The sequence below is a fragment of the Balaenoptera borealis genome (genome assembly GCF_965194805.1).
Source record: "Balaenoptera borealis genome assembly, chromosome: 21".
NCBI classification, from domain to species: Eukaryota; Metazoa; Chordata; class Mammalia; order Artiodactyla; family Balaenopteridae; genus Balaenoptera; species Balaenoptera borealis.
Genome location: NC_138880.1, coordinates 14,820,619 through 14,842,559, shown reverse-complemented (window position 1 = coordinate 14,842,559; position 21,941 = coordinate 14,820,619). Strand labels below are relative to the sequence as shown.

The following is a 21,941-nucleotide window of genomic DNA, read 5'->3' as shown; positions in this document are numbered from 1 at the left end:
CTGGGTTACCTAGTAGGCACACTATATAAATGGTTGGGAAACTAGCAAAGCAGAGGCAGCAAGGAAAATGGAAAGAATTTGATAGTTGATATTTTAAAAAATCAAAGTAGACTTCATTTAAGAAAGTCAGAACATTGTTAGATGGCTTTATACCTCTTTTATAGCTTGGTGTTTCATTTTAAATTCATATGGCTGAAAGTTTCCATAATCGTTTTTAGAGCTCAATGCCACTAAAGCATTTAAACTAGAACTTCTGGTCAGGATGACACAGTGTCTTCATGCTTTGCTGCATTCCCTATGCCTCACTCTCAACCCCTCATTAAAATCAACAATGATAGACAAATAAATGGGTGGGTATAGTCAGTGTAAGAAAACCAGATAAATATCTCTGCAGACCAGAAGCAGAACAGGACCTCAGAACGGTGAAAGAGACAGAAGCCCGAGCCCCACTGGGATCTGGGTCAGGAAGCCAGCAATGGCACCTGAGGAGTCACAACTTCAGAATGACAAGGATAAACAGTGCTTCTCCCTAGATGGACCTGGAGCCACATGCATGGAGAGCCCAGGGACTAGGATGGGGTCCTCTGTTCTTGAAAAGATGCTGAACACAAATGCTGCCACCATCTGCGTGGAGCCATGACTTTATGGAAACTCAGGGCTCTGGGAGAAGGGAGAACAAACCAGTCCTCAACTGGAGACTTAAGTTGTCCTCTTGGCTCAGTGGAAGGATCTTCAATATCCCCAAGGTCACCGTGTGCCACTCTTCCCCAAATTTCATATGATAGATCTGGTTTGTTAGAGAATAGTGAACACTTTCTTAGTCCAATCAACAAAAGTCCACCAGGGACAAACCTATAGTCCAACAAAACCAGGTTTATTTACTCATTGCTATGAGCAAGACAGCACCCCCAGAGAAACTGTGAGTGTCTCACCAAAGGGGGAAAATAGGGTTAGCATAGGATTTGGAGAAGAATGGAGTTTAGGTGAAATTTAAATGAAGAGGGTGTTTATTTAAACCATCCTAGCCATTTTGAAGTGTATAGTTCAGTGGCATTAAGTACACTCACATTGTTGTGCTACCATCACCACCCTCCATCTACAGGACACTTATCATTTTGCACAACTGAAACTCTGTAGCCATTAACCATTAATTCCTCATTCGTGTTCCCCCCCGCACCCCTGGCAGTTACTCCTACTTTCTGTCTCTATGAATTTGCCTCCTTAGGTACCTCAAGTGAGTGGAACCATACAATATCTCTCCTTTTGTGACTGCCTTGTTTCACTTAGCATAATGTCCTCAAGGTTTATCCACACTGTATCATGTTTCAGAATTTCCTTCCTTTTCAAGTCTGAATAATATTCCATTGTATGCATAGACCACATTTTGTTTTTCCATTCATCATCGACAGATATTGGGTTGTTTCCATATTTTGGCTATCAGGAATAATTCTGCAATGAACATTGACGTACAAGTATCTGTTTGAGTCCCTGTTTCCAAAGCTTTGGGGCATATATCCAGAAGTGGGAATTGCTGGGCCATCTGGTAATTCTGTGTTTAGGTTTTTGAAGAACCACCAAATTGTCTTCCACAGCAGCTGCCCCATTTTACATTCCCACCAGCAATGCATAAGGGTTACAATTTCTCCACATCCTCACCCACACTTGTTATTTCCATGGTTTTGATTACAGGCATCCTAGTAGGTATGAAGTGGTATCTCGTTATGGAATGAAGTGGTGTTTTGATAGACTCAATGCTAAGCAGGCCTGTGAATAAAAGGGTCAGCACCAGGCTAGGACTGTGAAGTGGACTCAGGGTCTCATTTCCTCGGAAACTGCAAAGTTAAGTTAAAGTGAAATGTGTTCAGAAACCCCTCATCTGAGCCTCGGTGCCTGGGTTGATCATTGAGGCTGCTTGTCTGTTGCAGAACGACTTAGATCTTCCAGGCAAAAGTGGAATGCTCATTCTTCCTGATATAATTTCAAACTGCAAAATCTCAGACAGTCTGTGATTTTAGAAAACAAGTTTTCACAGTGAATACGTAAAAGAAACACCCCTTAAAAAATGGGGGTGGTTGTGAATTTTTACAATGGCAGAGTGTCCTTGGGAGAAATATTGGTTACTCTTCACTTTGCAGCTGGCTTTATCTGTTACCTGTTAGCCCAGAGTGACGAGTAGCAGGGCAGATATTTTATGTACTTTCTTAGTCTGAGCTTTTGCTTTCTCAACATCAAGGATACGATAGAGAGCAAGGAAAAAATAAGTCATAAATCAAAAGCTTCCTACTCAAAATGAACCTACAAACCAAAATTCCAAATCACATAAATATGATGCGAAGAGAGACAGCCACTTAGCTACGGCCACATCGGCATGACACTGATGACAGATGTGATGTGAGGGTCTGCCTACCTTACCATTAACTAGCAGCGTGGCTTAGTGATTTACCAGCTTTTCTCCGTTCTTTTATTTCATCGTGTACAAAATGGAATTAACAATGTGACCCACTCAACTATCTTGTTATTAGATGATTCAAGGAGGTGATATGTGAGAAAGGCTTAACATTGCAACATGACTTTCAAAGGCCCGGTATCACTATTAGTGCCATTTCTTCTTCTCTGAACGAAATGTTTGGTGGTGTTGTTCCTCCCGCAAACAAGAGCATCTATTCTTCTTTCCAGGTTAACTGAGACGCACGGAACATTTTCTTCATGACCCTAAGCTGTAACGTCAGGGCAGAGTCTGGGTGGGACCTACCTCTAGCATCCTCTTCCCTAAAGCCTCTTCTGCTCTTCCGAAGGGTTATTGCACCCATTTAGACTGTATTTTCATGGACTGAGATACGGTTGGTAATCTCTTACTATTTCAGCCATTGTCCTCTTAGTAGCAGAAACGGATAGTGAGCTTGTGAGCCTAAAGTGCCAACTGTGCAACTTACATCCATCACTACATGATTAGCAATTAGCTGAGCACAATGAAGGGAGATCCTGTTAGGAATACCTCTCCACACAATCCAGACTGGGACATCATGCTTACTTCTGCCTTGCAAAGTGCAAATTGGGAACCATCCAAGTATTTAGCAAGAATAAAATACAACATTTAAATGAACTGCTTAGAGATGATGATGGGACAGCTTTTATGCAATATTGTCAGGGCTTCTTTGGGGATCTCACTTTCACTGAAATCCAGCTTCCTGAGCCCGGGTTGACTCCCTAAAGAAGAATTTAAGATATTTTCTAAATGAAGATGGGGCATTATTTTGGGTAGTGACTTCAGACTCTAGTTAGCGGCTGATGAGGAGACTTTCAAGCTGAAAGCTAATATCTAAGAGGGGAACTGATGCGGCCCTTTTCACTTTGCTTCTTCAAGGCTGAAAGCCAAGTAGAGCAGTCCCTTGCTGGCAGGAAAGGTATAATAGACCAGTATGACCAAGGCATCCTTCAGCTTTGCGATTAGAGTAATAATCACTCTGCCCCCTAATTTTCCTGCCACTGCAGGAACTATAAATGGCATTCTGTGAGGCCACAAATTGCTATGGAGCACTTTGTACATGAGGGAAAGTCTCCCATTGCGTAAATGGATCGGTTCCCACCTGAAAATTACTGGCCTCTCTCTGACAAAGTGATGTAGGAGGTCTTGTTATTGCTTGCTGGGTTGTGTAAAATCCAACTAATTTTACAGGAAAAAAAGCTTTCTCTACCTTATGATCCCTTACAATGGGGGTTGCCATTTTTGGTCAAACTAGTGAGTGAAGCAGTGGTTCTTTTCTTCCTTTTTCTCTTAGGAATGGTCATCTCCTGAACTGTCATTGTCCAGGAAAAGAGAGTCGGTTCCCCTCCGAGGAATCAGCTGAGAGAACATTTTTGTACTCTTTTCCACCATGGTTCTAGACCCAAACCCTCTAAAACGTACCCCCCACCCCCAAAGCATACCTACCTTCCCTGTCTCTAGTTCATCCACACACCCACACCCACCCCACACAAAGATTCACTGTTAGGAAAATTCTCACACTCTCTCTAGGCAGGTTTTCTTGGGCTATCCACAAGAGGTAAACACATCCTTCTTTGCTCCTACACTGCCTTGCTCGTGCTTCTGAAGTAGCTCAGCTCACTTCGCCCTAACGATTTGTCTCCCCACTAAACTGTAACCTGCTAGACACCAGAAACCATACTGATTACATCTAACTTTGCATTCCCAACACAGGCCACCATGCCTGGCACAGAGTTGGTTCTTAATGAATGTTTATTGTTGAATATACCTTCTAAGTCATAATTTACCTGTTCTTTTATAACAGGCAATTTAAACATACTTATAAGATACTGATTTAAGAAAAGATGGATAGATTTGCTTCCTAGGTCTATGTTGTATGTCTCCTCTGGGCTGGGCAAAGAGGGTGCAAAGAGGACTGAGACACTGCCTACATCCCTAGAGGCTCACAGCTCAATGGGAAACAGACCTGAAGACACATGATCACAATACTGAAATAGAGAAATAAAACAGTGCTAAAGAAGCACAGTGGGAGTGGCCAACTCCATCGGGGCCAACTCGAGAAGATTTCACAGTGAAGATGACTTTTAAAGGGGTCTTGAAATATGGGTAAAATTTTCCATGTATAGGAGGATGGAAGGCATCCTAGGGCAAGAAACAACTTCTGAAAATAAAAGTTTCAAGTCTAAAAGGGCTGTGGAGAATGCACTTTTAGGGCTGTGTTGCTGTCCTTCTTACTTGTGTGTACACCCACCCAATCCCCTCCCCTCCCCTCCCCATCCCCTATCTCCAAGCACACTCCGTGGGCTTTCAAAAAGAATCTCTTCCAGTGAGGGGCGGTTGAAATGGGTGAAGGGGGTCAAAAGGTACAAGGTTCCAGTTATAAAATAAACAAGTCCTGGGGAGATAAGGTACAGCATGGTGACCGTTGTTAACAATAGGTGTATTGCATATTTGAAAGTTGCTAAGAGAACAGATCTTAAAGTTCTCATCACAAGAAAAAAAAATTTAGTATCTATGCATGGTAATGGATGTTCACTAGACTTATTGTGGTGATCATTTCTCAATGTATACAAATATCAATTCATTATGTTGTACTCCTGAAACTAATATGATATTATATGTCAATTACACCTCAAAAAAAAAAAAAAAAGGAATGTCTTCACAAGTATTTCAGAGTCTCGTTTGTCTTTCCTGCCCTGTATTTGGGAACTTTGGGTCCCAGTAGGCAGGGGTAGGAACTCTGTAGGGGGTCAGTTCACTTAAATCACAATTCTCAGAAGGAAAGGAAAAACCTCTCCCCTCAACTACGAGTGAGATCCCTGAGTGCCTTGTTCCTGGTTGCTTGTTTGTAGAATCAGAGATGCTTCTTACCAGAGAAGCCTTTAGAAGTCACCACCTCTGCCCCATAGGAACATCCTAACCCAGCCCCTCCACACTCCTCCCCTCCCTTGTGTGTATCTGACTTTCTGAGCTCCAAAGACCCTGGAAAAAATTCCAGAGTATCACTAGAGAACATGCTGGAGAAAATCTCACATGAGAATAAGCATGTAGCCTAAGTTCCTACCAGTGGAAACCAAGGTATTATCTTTTGTCCTATTTTTCTTCCTCCCTGCCATTTTATCATCTACTCCGATATCTGAAATGACCTCCCACAAGGCCCTGAGGACAGGACCAGATACAGGACAGTGTGTGGTAGCATTGCATATTTTAAAATTCTGGTTAGATTATGCTTTTACATCCAGGCCAACTTTAAATATGTTCCTGAATTGCACCTTTTAACTGCAGCCATCCTGGTTTAAGTGGCCTGGAGGGAATATAATAAGCCAATTTGCATCGTAGACTAAGATACAACTGTTAGCTACACATCAACTTTAACAGACTTTGACCTATGAAAGTCCTGATTCAACCCCTATATTTTGTGTCTCTCTTACCCAGTTGGGTCTGCCTCTGACAGTTTTTCAGTGCTCTCATCCACCTCGTTCACTGTCCAAGGCCTCTGCAGGGGCACCTCACCTGGAATTGACCTTGTTCCCTATACCAGTGATTTTCCAACCTGGATGTACAGTAGAATCACCTGGGAAGTTTGTTTTTATTTCAATTCCAGAGCAGATTGCTGGTATTTGTTTTAAGGCCCCCAGACAATGCTATCATGCAGCCACGGTTGAGAATCATTGCTGTAGACAGTGTTTTGTTTTGTTTTTAAGCTTCTGAAAGCTGTAGAACTCTGTTCAAATGAACACTTATACCAAAACCCAAAGTGTAAAGGAAATTGGAGCAGAGTTTCTCTGGTTGATGAAGTGTAAGTGTGGAAAGGAACACACATCCACAGGGGACTCTGTAGGACTGTCTAAAAGCCTTCACGGATCTCTACCCACTCCATCAAAATGTATCTTCCCTGAAAGCCACTGCATTCAACCCATGGGCCAGCAAACTTTTTCTGTAAAGGGCAGGTGAGTAAGTATTTTTAGGCTCTGCAAGTCATATGGTCTCTGTTGCAACTACTCCACACTGCTATTGGCCGTGAAAGAGCCACAGACAATAGGTAAAATAATGAGCATGGCTGAGTTCCAATAAAATTTTATTTACAAAAGCAGGCTGAGGACTGGATGTGACATGCCAGCCATAGTTTTCTGACTCATGTCTTAAAAGCATTGCCCCCTTCTAAATGATTGATTGCTAATCTTACAGACTAAGCATACTAATGTTTTTCTTCCATCCAAGTTACGTCTATGCTTGTTAAGTTACGTGTGTGTTAATTGGAGCCCTCTGATAACAGCCCCAAATACCAAGAATTGGACTTCCTAGATGGCTTTGGTAGAACCGAACCAAGCGAGGAATTATTTTGTGGAAGGTGGCAGGTTTATGCCATGGGCTAAAGTGGGATGATAGTAACTCAATCAATAGTCTCTTCTGAACTGGAGTTTAAAGAGTATGGGACAGAGGTCCCTCCAACCTCCTGGAAGTACCTGGCAGGAGGGCCCTGATCGGGGGCAGCTATCGCTGTAGCGATCTTGTTCCCTTTATCAGATAATTGTGATAGTGTGTTGGGGTAAAAAATGCCCTTCCAAGGTCTGCCATGTTTGCTTGTAAGAGTCTTTGTGTTCGGGCTTCTCCTACTTGAAGGATCACATCCAGTTCAGCTCAGAAACAAAAGCTGAAATCAATGCTCCAGGGAGGCTGTAAGTGCTCCTACTGTAGAGGCCACATAAAATGACATGGGGCCATTCAGAGTGTGGGGATTTGATTCTGCCTGTCAACAGTTCTGCAGATGTATTTACCTTTGTGCTGCCCAGCCCTGGACTGTGTTTCCCTTGGGCCACATTCAGGATCAACTTGTCCTCCTCTGCTGACAGAACAGTATTCTTTTCCCTGGTCAAGCTGCTCCTGAGGTGCTGGAGCTCACTTATTTAAGAGCATTTTTAAAAACCACATTCTTTTTTATTGCTTTCTGTTTCAAATCTACTTGACACTCACTTTTCTTTCTCACTCAAAATGCCTGATTTTTTTTATCTATAGCCCCTTGTAAATGAGAAAAGAAAATAAATGTTGGAACTAGTTAAAGATATGAATGTTGAAGTATTTGTGGAGAAGTATGCTGATATTTGCAATTTACTTTGAAATGCAACAAAAAACTGGGATAGGTTGACAGATGGCTAGAAGGGTAGATGGGTACCTGATAAAATAAGTAGAGTAAAATGTTAATGGTAGAATGTAAGTGGTAGGTATACGATGTTCATTGTAAAATTCTTGCAATGTTGGTTGATAGATGGATAGAAGGGTAGATGGGTACCTGATAAAATAAGTAGAGTAAAATGTTAATGGTAGAATGTAGGTGGTAGGTATACGGTGTTCATTGTAAAATTCTTGCAATGTTGCTATAAATTTGAAATTTTCATAAAATGTTGAAAAAAATAAATGTTGGAATATTTAGAAAAAAATAATTTCTTCATATGAATTATGCCAATGCTTGAGTCAAGACTCAAAAACTTGGACCAACATATGAGAATCAGTCTGCTTGGAGTACTAATTATGAGTAACCCTATTACCAAGGAGCCTAATTAGATGCAAATATTTTATTCCATCATCATGGTTATGAAATTCTGTTAAACAGCAAGTACTAAATGAAGTGTTCTAGGATGAGCATAATTTATTCTTATTTTTCTCTTTCATCCCTTTGGCTCTCAGGTGGCCAGAATTGGATTTTCCATAATCCTTGGTCACACTCTCATTATTGGCCCATGCTTGACCCATTTCTGTTTATTCATTATTTAGTCATTTGTATTAAACACCTGTAAACCCACCACCCAAAATAAAAGCCAGAGCCTTGAAAACCCATATCCGACCACACGGTCTCCCCAGCCCATTCCACACCACCCTGAATTCCATGGCCATCATTCCCTGCTTTCATATGTGTATGTGTTCTTTGTATATCCATACAGTCCTTTAAAAATATTTTTTAAATTGTTTTTAACTTTGTAAAAAGGGTATATTCATTTTGACCAGTCTTCGTTTTTCCCACTTAATATTATTTGCAGAGATTTATCCATACTGTTGCGAAATTGCTGTGGTTCATTTGTTTGATTACTATATAATATTCCATTATGTGAATCTACCATTTATTTGTTCCCTTCAGTTATAGACATTCGGTCCCAGGTTTTAATGTTACGAACATTCTTATATGTATCCCCTGCTGTATATGTGCAGGAACGTATCTTGGCTATTTGTCTATGAGTAGAATTGTTAAGTATTAGGCCATAAAAAGGTTCGACTTTAGGAGATAATATCAAACTGTTTTCCAAAGTGATTGCACCAATTTGCACTCCTCTTGCCTACATTAATATGGTCTCTGTCCTTGGACAATATTCAATCCAGTGGAATATAGGAAAATATAATGAAATGATTTAACATTACACATACATAAATGGAGTGAATAATGGAATAAAAGCTTTAAGATATGCCTTTTAGTGATGAGGAAGAAGTGATAAATGGATTTGTCTCCCCCTCAATTGCTACTCATTGGAGTTACATCTAGATAGATGTTTGCATTTCTCTCCTTCCACTCCTGTTTTCTTAGTTTTGAAATTGTTTGTTCTATGTGAGTCTCTTGGGTTCCTCTTCATCTTAGAGGCTGTGGAAATGTTTTAACCTTTTATTCTTTGGCAAAACTGGAAGCCCCTTCCTACAATTTTTTTCTTCAGCATCAAAAAGCATTAGTCCCCCACTCCCACCTCTTCCAATAGCTGTTGGTCCTTCTTTCTCTGTCAGTTTTCCTCTGTCCAATGAGTGGCTTTGTGCTTGGAGGTCAGAGGTGCCCAATTCATTTACTTTGTTATTCAGCATCTGGAGAGCTTACTTGGGCCTCTGGGTTTGTTAAAAACACTCCCCACTGGTCACAAATTGGTGTGATTCATTTTATAGCTAATCCAAGTACAGTCAGGCTGTTAGTGTCCTACTGGTGTCCAATCTGTCTAATATCTGGACAGCCAACCCTGAAAATGGATGGTCTCGGGGGCAGCAGTTGCGATAGGCCCGTGACCACACCCCACCACCCCTACTAAGAGCTTTCAACATTTATTCTACATATCAATTCACCCGGACAGCAGAGAAATCCGCCGCCTCTGCGGCAGGTGGGAGAGTCACCTCAGGTTCCTGGGAGCCCGCGTTCAGTATGCTGCTCTGCCTGCCCGTGGGTCTCCTACACCGAGGCGGCCTCATCAGATAGCAAGTTTCATTATGCCCTGTCCACTGGGGACTCCCCTAAAAGCAATAAATTCATTTCACTGTGCTAGTCTCTGGACTATTAAAGCATTTTAGTCCTGTTTCTCCTTTAAGCTCCCAGGAGCCAAATATTCACTCTGACAAATGCTATTCATTACAAAGTTAAGATGACTTTGACTCTGTTTCTCTCCCATATAATACAGTGAAGACGCTTTGCCCTGGATTCATCTACAGCCTGACAGTATTAGGAATAAAAACATGCCAAGGCAGGCAGTCTGTTCTCCAAAATGGACTGTAATTACCTCTAGCTAGCTATGCCTTGCTTAGATAAAGAGTAGCTGAAAAAAAAATGGTTTTCTGCTCATTTTTAATATCCTGACCGATATATTGCTTAAGGGTGGATGATCAGAAAAAAAAAAATAAAGTAGAAAAATGAAACATCACTGGAATATAAAAAATATCAAATCCCTTTCACTCCTCTTTAATCCACAGATATTTTCTCCTGCCTTTTCTCCCCAGGCTGAGAGTTAGCAAATAAATGGGGGAATTTGGTGGAGTTATAGAATATCTCCAGACCTGGACACAAGGAAGATCTTAGAAAGATCTTGCTGATTGATTGATTTGAGCAGAAATTATAGCTATATTTGATTTATCATCAAAGTCCAGCTGTGGGTCCAAATCATGCTTCTAACACATACCAGCATTGGGTAAATTTTTTAACCTCTGGTATGGGGGCCTCTTTCGTCATCTATAAAATGCGAGAAATAGTACTTCCATTATAGATTTATTGTGAGGACTACATGAAATAACGTATGCAAATCTCCTAACCCAGCACTTAACATATACAGTAAGAAAAATTGAATATTTATTTCCTTTTCTTTTTCCTCCCTCTTCTGTGGAGAGCTAAAGAGAGAGGCAGGAGAGGAGAAGAAAAAGAACACAGAGGTAGATTGTTGTTGAGTCTCAGAGAGAAAGCTCTGTCCCACAAATCTGACTTCAGAGAATGTGATCTCTCTTCTGTCTACACCGACGGCATTAAACCAAATAACCACAGAAAATGTGATCACTGTATTTGATGCAGGAATGAGGTTGCAGATATTTCAGATAAAAGCTGCTAGAGGAATTTCTTTGTAGCCAGAAGTTGGAGGAGAGCTTTGCAGCCCAAGAGACCAAGCTTGCTCTGGTTTTATGTGTAACCGATCATCCTTCCCTCTTTATGTGTCCTGGGCTTTATAGCTGTGTTTTGGGTACCAACTTCCGGTCTAGTTTCATCTTAATCCTCCCCTTCATTTCCTTTCTCTTTCACCCACGAATCTTCTTGATTTCCTTGCTTATTTTCTGCATTGTTGTATGCTAGGTACTGTTGCAAACCACCTTGTACCCTATCTGATGACTTTGTTGATTAATTAAAACTTGGCTCTCATGCTTTTCTCCCCACAGCTCTGCAACAGGCTTTTCCTTTGCACGCCTGATGGGAACAGTGGAGGCTTGTCTGCTCTAACAGCTAATGTCCGGCCTCACGAACAAAGGGAGTCTCTGTTGCTTCCACAGCTGTGGCCAGCCCCATCCCAGAATAAGGAGAGATTTGGGTTGAACTTTCCAGAACACTGGAAAAAGCCCCCCATCCGCCAAGAAAATAACAGCCAAGTCATTCATCCTCTCACTTGTCTGTCCAATTAGAGACATTGCTTTATAAATAATTATTTTTCTAAAAATGTTTCCATCCACTCTCTTTTAGTAGAGTAACTTTAAAATACCTGATATTGTCAACTCTGAGGAGTTCCTTGGAGAGTATGCAGGATCCATCAGGATAGGAAAAACTATTTTTTAATGCCTTCTTTTTTTTAAAAAAAAAAAAAGCCTTCTTAAACCCTGGAATTACTTTTGAAGGACACCATTAGAATACCATGATGGGGGGAGGGAAGGAGAATAAGGATAAATAAGAGTTTTTCCAATTAAAGTTGTATATTTGTGCCTCAATATGTTCAAATAGTTCATCAATTATTTTTTTATAGTTTATTTATTTATTTATTTATTTTTGGCTGCGTTGGGTCTTCGTTGCTGCGTGCGGGCTTTCTCTAGTTGCGGCGAGCAGGGGCTACTCTTCGTTGTGGTGCGCAGGCTTCTTATTGCAGTGGCTTCACTTGTTGCGGAGCACAGGCTCTAGGCATGCACAGGCTTCATTAGTTGCAGCACATGAGCTTAGTAGCTGCGGCACACAGGCCCTAGAGTAATGCAGGCTTCGGTAGTTGTGGCTCTCAGGCTCAGTAGTTGTGGTTCGCGGGCTCTAGCGTGCAGGCTCAGTAGTTGCGGCACACAGGCTTAGTTGATCCGTGGCACGTGGGATCTTCCCGGACCAGGGATTGAACCCATGTCCCCTGCATTGGCAGGCAGGTTCTTAACCACTGCGCCACCAGGGAAGTCCCAGTCCATCAATTATTAACTGACTGGGAAAGTTTGCTACACCAAAACATACAACACCAGAAGGCATTCACCAAAACAGGTTCTATTTATTGAACGTTGTTTACTATCTCTTGGCAGCTCTGTCTTTTGGGATGTTGTTTGGAAGTCTCCCTAAGGTATACACTGTCGAGGGGAGAGATCTTTGTTTGGATTTTTCAAATAAAAGACTGGCAGACACCCAAAGGCAAGTATGCTAACTTCAGATCCTTAGAGATATCAAAGCAAGGTATTCAGCAGCAAATCCACCTATGTTGAGTCCCTTCAATTTGCTGAATCAGTTCAGGACTCTGATTTAGTGGTGAGGATTAGACCTGTAATGCCGTGGTGCGTTATGATGAAATTCAGAGCTTAACATACTGTGAGTGTGAATCGAAGAATAGATATGAGTAGAGAAGAAAATTCATGGTATTTAAGATGTGAGTTGGTGTTGTCCATTCTTGGCAGCATGTTGAACATTTCTTTTTATCCTAAAATCCTTTAGTTTGTTATTCTAAAAGGTAGAAGGAGTTGAGAAAGAATGAGAAATATAGGAGATTTTATTCTGTATGTCTGAGAGGTTTCTTTTAGCACATGCAAATATAAAGACCTGGCTTTCAAAAACATGAACAATTGTGTAGCCTTTTAGGTGTGAAATTATGAATTTATTAGGTCTTTTCATTGATTTCTTTTTGCGATGAGCATTTTGTTGAAGCCTCACTTTCAAAGGAATAAAGAATGAAACAATAGGATGAAGAAAAGAGGTTGGGAAAAACAGATCTGCTGAGATCTCAAGAGTGACTGGACATGGCCTTGACTTTGCAATGCAATCTCAGAGATGACCACAAATCTTGGTGTCTTAAAGATCACAGGGCAAAGCAGCCATTCCAATTAATTACCTGGGCACGTGCCCGGGGCACAACAATCTAATGCATGACCGAGTCTAGAGGGGGGCTACTTTGGTGGCCATTTCCACCAAAGTAACCTAGAACTCCAGATGTTGACTCCTATCTCAGGCTAGAGGCATGTGGAGGAGTCTGGGGTACCCTATGTGCAGGTACAGAAGGCAAAGATGGGCAGATTCTTGGTGGTTATATCCACCAGCATCTTTTGCATTCCCTCATCACCAACTTCCCTCACAACTTGGGTGAAGGTCCATGTAGGACTCTTGGGGCACTGAATGCCACATTGCACAGGGAACAGCGCTAGCCAAGCAATTGGATGACTTTCTCTATATTAACCCTCACTTCTTGGAGACACAAATAAAAGCCCAAGGAGGTGAAAGTACTCGTCTACGTCCACCTGAAGCAAGGCAGTGGCCAGGAATTTACTAAAACCTATGAACTACAGATTCCAGGCCCAGAGTTAAGCATTCAAAAAGGTTGGTTTCTCTCAGTAGAGCAGTACCTTAGAGTGAACAATCCCATAATGTAGGATCGTACAATTTTTATTCTAACATATAGAGGCATAAATGGAAAATATTTCTAAGTTTTTTTAAAAAAGAAAAAAAAAACACATGAAAGCATCTAAAGCCATTTTTTTAAATTTCACAAATCCAGAGTATAATGATTGTTTTATTACATTATTTCATCACTTGCTTTTCCAAGAAATATCATCCAACTTAACCTCAGGGTACTTGAAAGAGGCACAGAGTCCCGGCTCTGTCTAGAACAGTTGAGGAACTGGGGTTCTGTTCTCCTTTGGTGACAATTGCAGAGGATATATTCTTGCTATGTCATCTGAAGATTTATATCCCAAAAATAAGGGGGGAGGGATGGTTAGGGAGCTTGGGATGACAAGTACACCCTGCTATATTTAAAATAGATAACCAACAAGGACCTACTGTATAACACAGACAACTCTGCTCAATATTATGTAACAACCTAAATGGGAAAAGAATAGATACATGTATATGTATAACTGAATCACTTTGCTGCACACCTGAAACTAACACAACATTGTTAATCGACTGAACTCTAATATAAAATAAAAAGTTATAAAATTTTTAAAAATTAAAAAAAAAACATTGCAATGTACTTGATTAATAGCAACCATGTTCTATAATAATGTTCAGATGCACTGGCTCTATGCCATCCCCAACACAGAATGACAAAATGGAGATAATGTGATATAGCCATCTCCCTCTCCTACCTTATTCCTCATTATATAAAAGCAGTGCCATTTTTCTCTGAACAACAGACCTAAGAAAGACATACTTTTCTTTTATACTTCCCCAAGGAGCAAATTTCACGAGAAAGAGTTACATCCACCAAGAGCAATTTGTGTACCAAAAGTATTCAGAAATGCTCAGCCTGCAGAACCATCATTAGCATTCGATCACACACTTTGTTCCTAACAAGCACTCCTTGGCCCTACAAAAGGTAATAATTGTAGTTCTTCTTTATCTACTTTAAATTAACTTATCCTTTGGGGTCATAGGACTGCCAGGTTAGCAGTCCCAGAATCTAACATCATAATTGTACTAAACTATAGCCATACAAGCCTTCCTTAACAATCACTTTTTAAAAAAAATAGTGATTCTTTCCAAATCCTGGAGTTTAGAAAATAGGCAATGAGGGACACAGCCAACCTAGACCTAGAGGTCGATTCCTAAATTATACAAGACAGGACAATTCAATTCTTTGTATCTATTGTATACTTGTTATACATATCTATCTGTAGAATAAACAGATATTTACAAAGTACGATTAGGGTACATTATTCTGAGTGATCTGAATTAAAGAAAATACCTAAAACCACACTCTTCCCTTGAATTTGCTAATCTTGGTTGATTTTAACCCATTGTGTCTTTTTTCCTGCGTCTAGTTCAGAAATGTATTTAATGATGTTAATAACAGGGTGCAACCTGAAGTAAACAAAAATGAACCTTATGGAGATTTGAGAGATCCAGCTGATGCCATGACAGCTCCGAGCCTGGGCTTCCCACTACTTGAAGCAACTCTCAAGCAAGAAATCATTGCACTCTGCCCTCTCCGCTAAAACCACGTTCCAGTGGGAGCAGGAGAATGGGTCCAGCTGGTAGGGGTCCAGGCAGGAAGATCAGGACCCATGGGTGCTGGTATCCACATACTTGACTGAGCTCCTAAAACATTGGCCCAACAGGTCAAATCCAAGAAATCGCAGAGTAAAGCACTTCTCTTGGGGCTTTGGGAAAACCAAACACAGAAAAACGATTCATGGTTACAATCAAAGCCCATTATAGAGTCCAGGAACAATTACAGGAATTAGAGGATGTGTTGAGCAGAAAGAATGGCCATTTACTGGGTCAGACTGTACTCACAGGAGAAAGACGATTGCTGAGCAAAGTTGAGAGGACACTGAATGAGCCCAAAGTCAGAACAGAGAGATCCAAGCTGGTCAGAGTCAGCGGCCTGCTGCTCTGGTGAGTACCCAGGGAGCAGTCACTTTCTAAAGTGACAGCTTCAAACCCTGGCCTTAGTTGACCTTCTTTTTAAATGCCTTCCACCTTAGTAGGCTGGGAAGCTGCAAGGGTCCTCCCAGTATTTGGTGACTCTAAAGAAAGCCGTGTGGCACCTCCCTGGTGGCGCAGTGGTTAAGAATCCGCCTGCCAATGCAGGGGACACGGGTTCGAGCCCTGGTCCGGGAAGATCCCACATGCCGCGGAGCAACTAAGCCCGTGCGCCACAACTACTGAGCCTGCGCTCTACAGCCCGCGAGCCACAACTACTCTACTGAAGCCTGCGTGCCTAGAGCCCGTGCTCTGCAACAAGAAGCCTGCGCACTGCAACGAACAGTAGCCCCCTCTCGCCGCAACTAGAGAAAGCCTGCACACAGCAACGAAGACCCAACGCAGCCAAAAAAAAAAAAAAAAAAAATGCTGTGTAGGGAACTCTGAATGTTACTTTAAACATTTGTGTCCCCAGGGTTGAGCACTGTGTGGCGATCAGAGGAGGGACTCAATAAATATTTGTGGAAGGCGGGGAAGTAAAGAAGGGGTGAACAGGCCAGATTCAAGTACCATTAACAAACCATTCAAAACAAGTCCGGCTTCCAAGGCTGCGTCGGGAAAGGACAGAAAGAGCCATAGTCGAGCTCCTAGCTGTGGCATAGTAATCATCAGAAAAGGGGTTGTGACTGGGGAGGTGGGTGGTGGAACTCTCCAGTCACAAAGAAGGGCTGAGGTGCAAGATGGAAACCCCAGTGTAGAGAGAACGAGGGATACATCCTGCTTCCAAGGAACTGGAAAATTAATTACGACCTTAACCACCAAGACACAGGAAGGAGGAGAGATCAGGGTACCAGGGTAGGGAGGCATTGAGGATAGCAGGACTAATAACCCCAAGCCCTGACTAGGATATTCCCCTAACCAGGATCATTGTTAGTCCTGGGATAAAGATGAACCTGCACGAGGGGCTCCGTACTCTTCACAGAAAACGTTCAAGGTCCAGCAGACATGGAAACTTAACAGATTATTGCACGTCTTTCTGGTGGTTGGTTATGAGTTATTCATTCTGCCCCCTGGGTAGCTGGGGAGATAGGGTAAGTCCTCTTTGGTTTGGTAAAAGATCTGCCTCTCGCATTCATTTTTTTAAAGAGAGGAAGGACAAAGGACATTGATGAATTGTTACCTGGAGAAATAAGGTGGTGGGAAAGTTCATCCATAAGTACATTTCTTTTAGGAAAGTGTGATGGAAGGAAACAGGATGACCTTTAAGGGTGAGGCACGATGTTCCAATTCAACAATATCCTATCAATCTAGTCCCTGGCTGTATATTTCAGCTCCCATGTGGGGTCATCTGTCCCCTCCTAGCATCCTCTGCTATTTCCATCTTAGTACACTCTGTACATTCTTTACAACTGCCAGGTTATTTTATTTCTGTCTCTAAAACTATAAACTCCAAGGGAATAGGTACCATGTGTATTTTTTTCATCTTTGTATTCCCAGAATCCAGTTCTGTGCCTGCAATGCTCAATAAATAACAGTTGGATGGATGAATGAATGAGTGAATGAATAAATATCAAGAATTTGTATCCAATTTCAACAATAGGGAAGAGAAAATTTTAGAGACAAGAGATGCAGGGATAGTGTTGCTTCTAAGTTTCTGCTAAGAGGGTTCCTGAGGGCTGCAGTGTAGCAATATATAATCTCTCTCAACACAGAATTTGGGGCTGGAAGTCCAAAACTTACAAGAAAAGAATGGATGACAAGAAGTATGTAATAACTTAACAGTAATTTCTAGGTCACTTGCAAATGATTAGCATTAATAATTACAAGCTTTTATTGGGCCCTTTCTATTTTCAGAGTGCTTTGCAATCATTAATTTGTTATTTCTCACAACATCGCTATGAGGTAGATCATCGGTATTATCGCATTACAGAAGCACTAAGGATGTCGAGTTGGATTTAACTGACCCAGGAATGTAGCTATTCTTAGTAGTTCATTTGCCCCTCTGCTTTCTGTTCTTAAAAATCTATTGAGGCTGCCTAGAGGGTGATACTGCTGAAGTGCAATTTAGAAAGAAACATTGCAGACAACCACAGAGAATCACAGGAGCAGAGTAGGTACTAAATTTCTGAAAGGTAAGAGGTGCCAGAGAGAAGCTTCAGTGTAGTCTGGAAGGGCAGGCACTAGCGTCCCATCCTTCCAATCATTCTCTAAAATCCTCCTTTTCGCCTAAGGTGACTGCCATCTTGAAAATACAGATTTAATTTAGCATGCATAGGTTTGAAAGCAATTCATACGATTTGGCCTCACAATGTTAAGCCAGGTTTCCTATCAGTGATAGGGCTGAGTCCTGGGACCAAACTGTTTTGTTTCTATGGGAGCTACATGTGATTAGATGTTCACTCCAAGGACTAAAACAAATAGGGTCAAATGCTGGAAATAGTATTGCCCAAGAAGGCTGATGAATCTGTAAAGCAGCACTTCAATCATTGGAACGATATTCAAGGAGAGTGCTTTACCTGCCTGTCTATGGGATATTTTTCCTTTCCCTCTCCATTGCCTGGCTTTCCATTTGTCCACCTGTGGAGGCTTCTCAACCAGCACTGAAATTGTTCTTGTTGTGGGCTGAATTGTGTCACTTAAAAAAGCTATGTTGGAGTCCTAACCCCCAGTCCCTCAGATTATGACATTTGGAAACAGGGTCTTTGTAATGGTAATCAAGTTAAAATGAGGTGATTAGGGTGGACCCTAATCCAATATGACTGGTGTCCTTACAAAAAAAGGGGAAATTTGAATACAGAGACAGACATGCAAAGAGGGAAGAAGGCCATGTGAAGACAGAAGATTGGAGTGATGCATCTACAAGCCAAGAAACACCAAAGATTGCCAGCAAACCAAACCACCAGAGGCTAGGAAGAGACAGGGAGGGAACATATCCCTATAGGTTTCAGAGGGTGCACAGTCCTGCCAAGGTCTTGATTTCGGATGTCCAGCTTTCAGAACTGTGAGACAATAAATGTCTATTTTTGTAAGTCACCTAGTTTGTGGTACTTTGTCAAGGCAGGCCTAGGAAACTAATGCAGTTCTATTGATAGATTAATCTCGAAAGGAGATGAAAAATGACATACTGTCCAAGGCCACTGCCCAGTATTCAATTCTTCTTTGTATAAGTCACTTCCTACTATATAGTAAGTTGGGTGCATGAGAGATGAACTCTACCATCCAGACCATTGGGCAACATTTCGAGTTGTTCCATTAACAGTTATAATTATGGCCACAGCTCTACATCATAGAAGCTGCCCTCTAAAAAAATAAGGTTTTCATACTTAGTTTCTTCGGGAATCCTCATTTGAAAACTCATGCTTTTGGTTCCACAAAAGACAATGAGGAGAAAGGCAAATGGTATAATGCAACCTATCACCACTATAGAGAAAGTGTTTTAAATGCATATCTTCCTAGTATCCATCACAAGCAATTTCTTAAAACACAGTAAATCACATTCAAATAACGTAGAAGAAAAGAAATAACAGAAAGGGGAGATGAATGAAATAGAAAATATAAAACAAAGAAAATCAACAACATCAAAAGTTGGTTCTTTGAAAAGACATTTAAATGTGATAGATATTGAGCACAACTGATAAGAAAAAGAGAGATAAGACACAAATTGTGAATATTGGAAATAGAAAAGGGACATTACTATGGATTAAATAGATGCTAAAAACTGCTAAGATATTGTGAATAACATGTCAACAAATTGACAATTTAGACAAAATGTACAAAGAAAAACACAATTTAATAACAGAAAGATAAATTTAAAATTTTAAACGTATATCTATTAAATAAATTGAATACTCAGTTTAAAACTCTCTTACAAGGAAAACACCAGGCTAGGCTAGATGGCCTTGCTAGTTAAGTTCATCCAAACGTATTTAACGATGGAGTAACAACAGTCTTAACAAAATCTTTCATAGCACATAAGGGCAGAAACCCTTTCCAACTCATTTTATGAGGCCAGCATAACTTAACAATGACATTACAAGAAAGAAAAACTACAGGATGATATCTCTCATGAGCATCGATGCTAAAATCCTAAACAATATGCTAGCCAAGACCTCTTACAGCAAACTGTAAGGCACTTTTACAAAAATTAAAGCGGTCCCAAATAAATGAATAAACCATATGCACCAATTTAAAAATTTGATATCATAAAAACAGAAATTCTCACACAAATAGATATATAGATTCAACGAAATACCAATCAAATCCCAGAAGTTTTATTTCTATGAAAATTGACAAATTGACTCTAAAATTTAGAGGAATAAAGGAATAGCCAAGACAACCTTGAAGAACAAAGCTGGAGGACTTACACTACTCAATACCAAGATACTGTAAAGCTGTAGTAATTAAGACAATGTGGTATTGGCCCCAGGATAGATAAATAGACTGATGGAAGCGAATACAGAATCCAGAAATCGACAAACAGCAAATACAGCAACTTGATTTATGACAAAGGTGACACTGCAGTACAACAGAGGAAAAGATGGATTTTTCAATAAATGGGGTCAATTGGATTCCATACGGAAAACCATACTGTTATTCCTGCCTCACATCATATTAAAAAAATCAAGTCTAGATGATTTCAGATTTAAGTATAAAAGGCAAAACAGTAATGCTTCTAGCTGGGAGAATATCTTCACAAATGGAGCAAGCAGATTTTTCAACAGGACACAAAAAACACTGATCATTAAGAAAAAAAAATGAATATACTGAACTTCAGTAAAATTAAGAACTTGTGCCCATCAAAAAATAACATTGAAAGTGAAAAGGCAAGACACAAAATGGGATAAATATACGTGTGTGTGTATAAAATTTCCTGTATCTAGGATGTAAAACTCGGTATATATAAATAACTCCTAAAATCAATAGGAAAAAAGTGAGCATAGGAAAAAAGTGAGCAAAGGACTTGAATATACACTTCATAAAAAACAAAAATCAAAATGGCCAATAAACATATAAAAATTTCTCAACATCAACAGTCACCAGGGAACACAAATTAAAACCACAATGAGATAGCACTACCCATTCACCAAAATGGTTAACATGAAAAAGGACCGCATAACCAAGTGTTGGTGAGGATGTGGACAAACACTCATTTATTGCTGCTGGGAATATAAATTAGCACAACAACCTCAGTAAACTGTTTGCAGTATCTACTAAAGCTAAGGGTACACATACCCCATGGCCCAGTAATCCTACTCCTAGGTTCACATCCAACTGTAATACACACAAGCAGCTACCAAAACACATATACAAGAATATCGAGATTAGCGCTATTTCTAATAGCCCCAAAATGAAAACAACCTCATGTCCATCAAAATAAAATGGATAAATCGGAACACAATACAACAATGAGAATAAACCAACTATTGTTACATATGCTAACACAGATAAACCTCATAAATCTATGTTGAACAAAAGAAGCTAGATACAAAAGAGAACATACATTTATGTAGAGTTGAAGTCTGGAAAAACTAATCACAAGTGATAGAAGGTAGTGGGCAGGGAGTGAGTAGGAGAGGGTCTGCAGAGACTAATAGGGGTGCTGGTGATGGTCTGTCTCTTCATTTGAATGATGGTAAATTTGTTTAGAAAATTAATCAAGCTATACACTTAAGGTTTGTGCACTTATTTGTTTGCATATTTCAATACAAAGTTTCCTTGAAAAAAATGCATCTTACTGATAGCGGATCTTACAAAACCACAGAACTTTAAAATCTGATAAATTCTTAGATTTAAGGGTCAAAGGGGAATGACTGACTCACCCTTGATAGGGAGGTGGCTAGGAATGAGGCTGGGAGCATAAATTCAGGCCACACTGTGACGTTCTCTCAATGCAATGCCAAGGACTTGAGAGTTTATTCAGTGGAATGCGGAGAGTGAGTTGGGACTCAGTGACGCAATATAACTAGATTCATGTTTATAGAAACAAATCTTTTACCAAGATATGAAATAAATTGAAAATGGGGAAGGGAGAGAAGATCCAGGGAAACTAGGTAAGACACCGTCAAAATAATGAGGAAAAAAACGAAAGCCTGAGATGCAGAAGAAGTAAAACATATGTTTTCCCCCTGCCCATCCATGTCTGCCCTTTATCTGGACCTACCGAGTAAACAAGTACAGATTCTGAAAACACTGGTTATGCCTGGAAAGTTGCCGTCCCTCCATCCCAGGAGCACCTTCATGTTGATGGCTTGCAGGAGAGGGGCGATTCCCCGGAGTAGCTGCTGTCAGACCGTTTTTATTCTGACGAGTTCTTGGGTGCTAGTTCTTGTCATGCTTCACAGCTCAAGGCACTTTCAAGCATGGCATTTC

The 21,941-nt window shown here is 40.6% G+C and overlaps 1 long non-coding RNA gene across 1 annotated transcript in view; it reads right to left on the bottom strand.

Annotated features, from left to right (window-relative positions):
- Nucleotides 1-21,941, bottom strand: part of LOC309619676 — a 51,587-nt gene that overhangs the window by 13,992 nt on the left and 15,654 nt on the right. Inside the window, exon 3 of the long non-coding RNA XR_014239147.1 lies at nucleotides 1-21,941. This exon is cut by the window's left edge and continues 9,863 nt beyond it. This is a non-coding gene — a long non-coding RNA (uncharacterized lncRNA).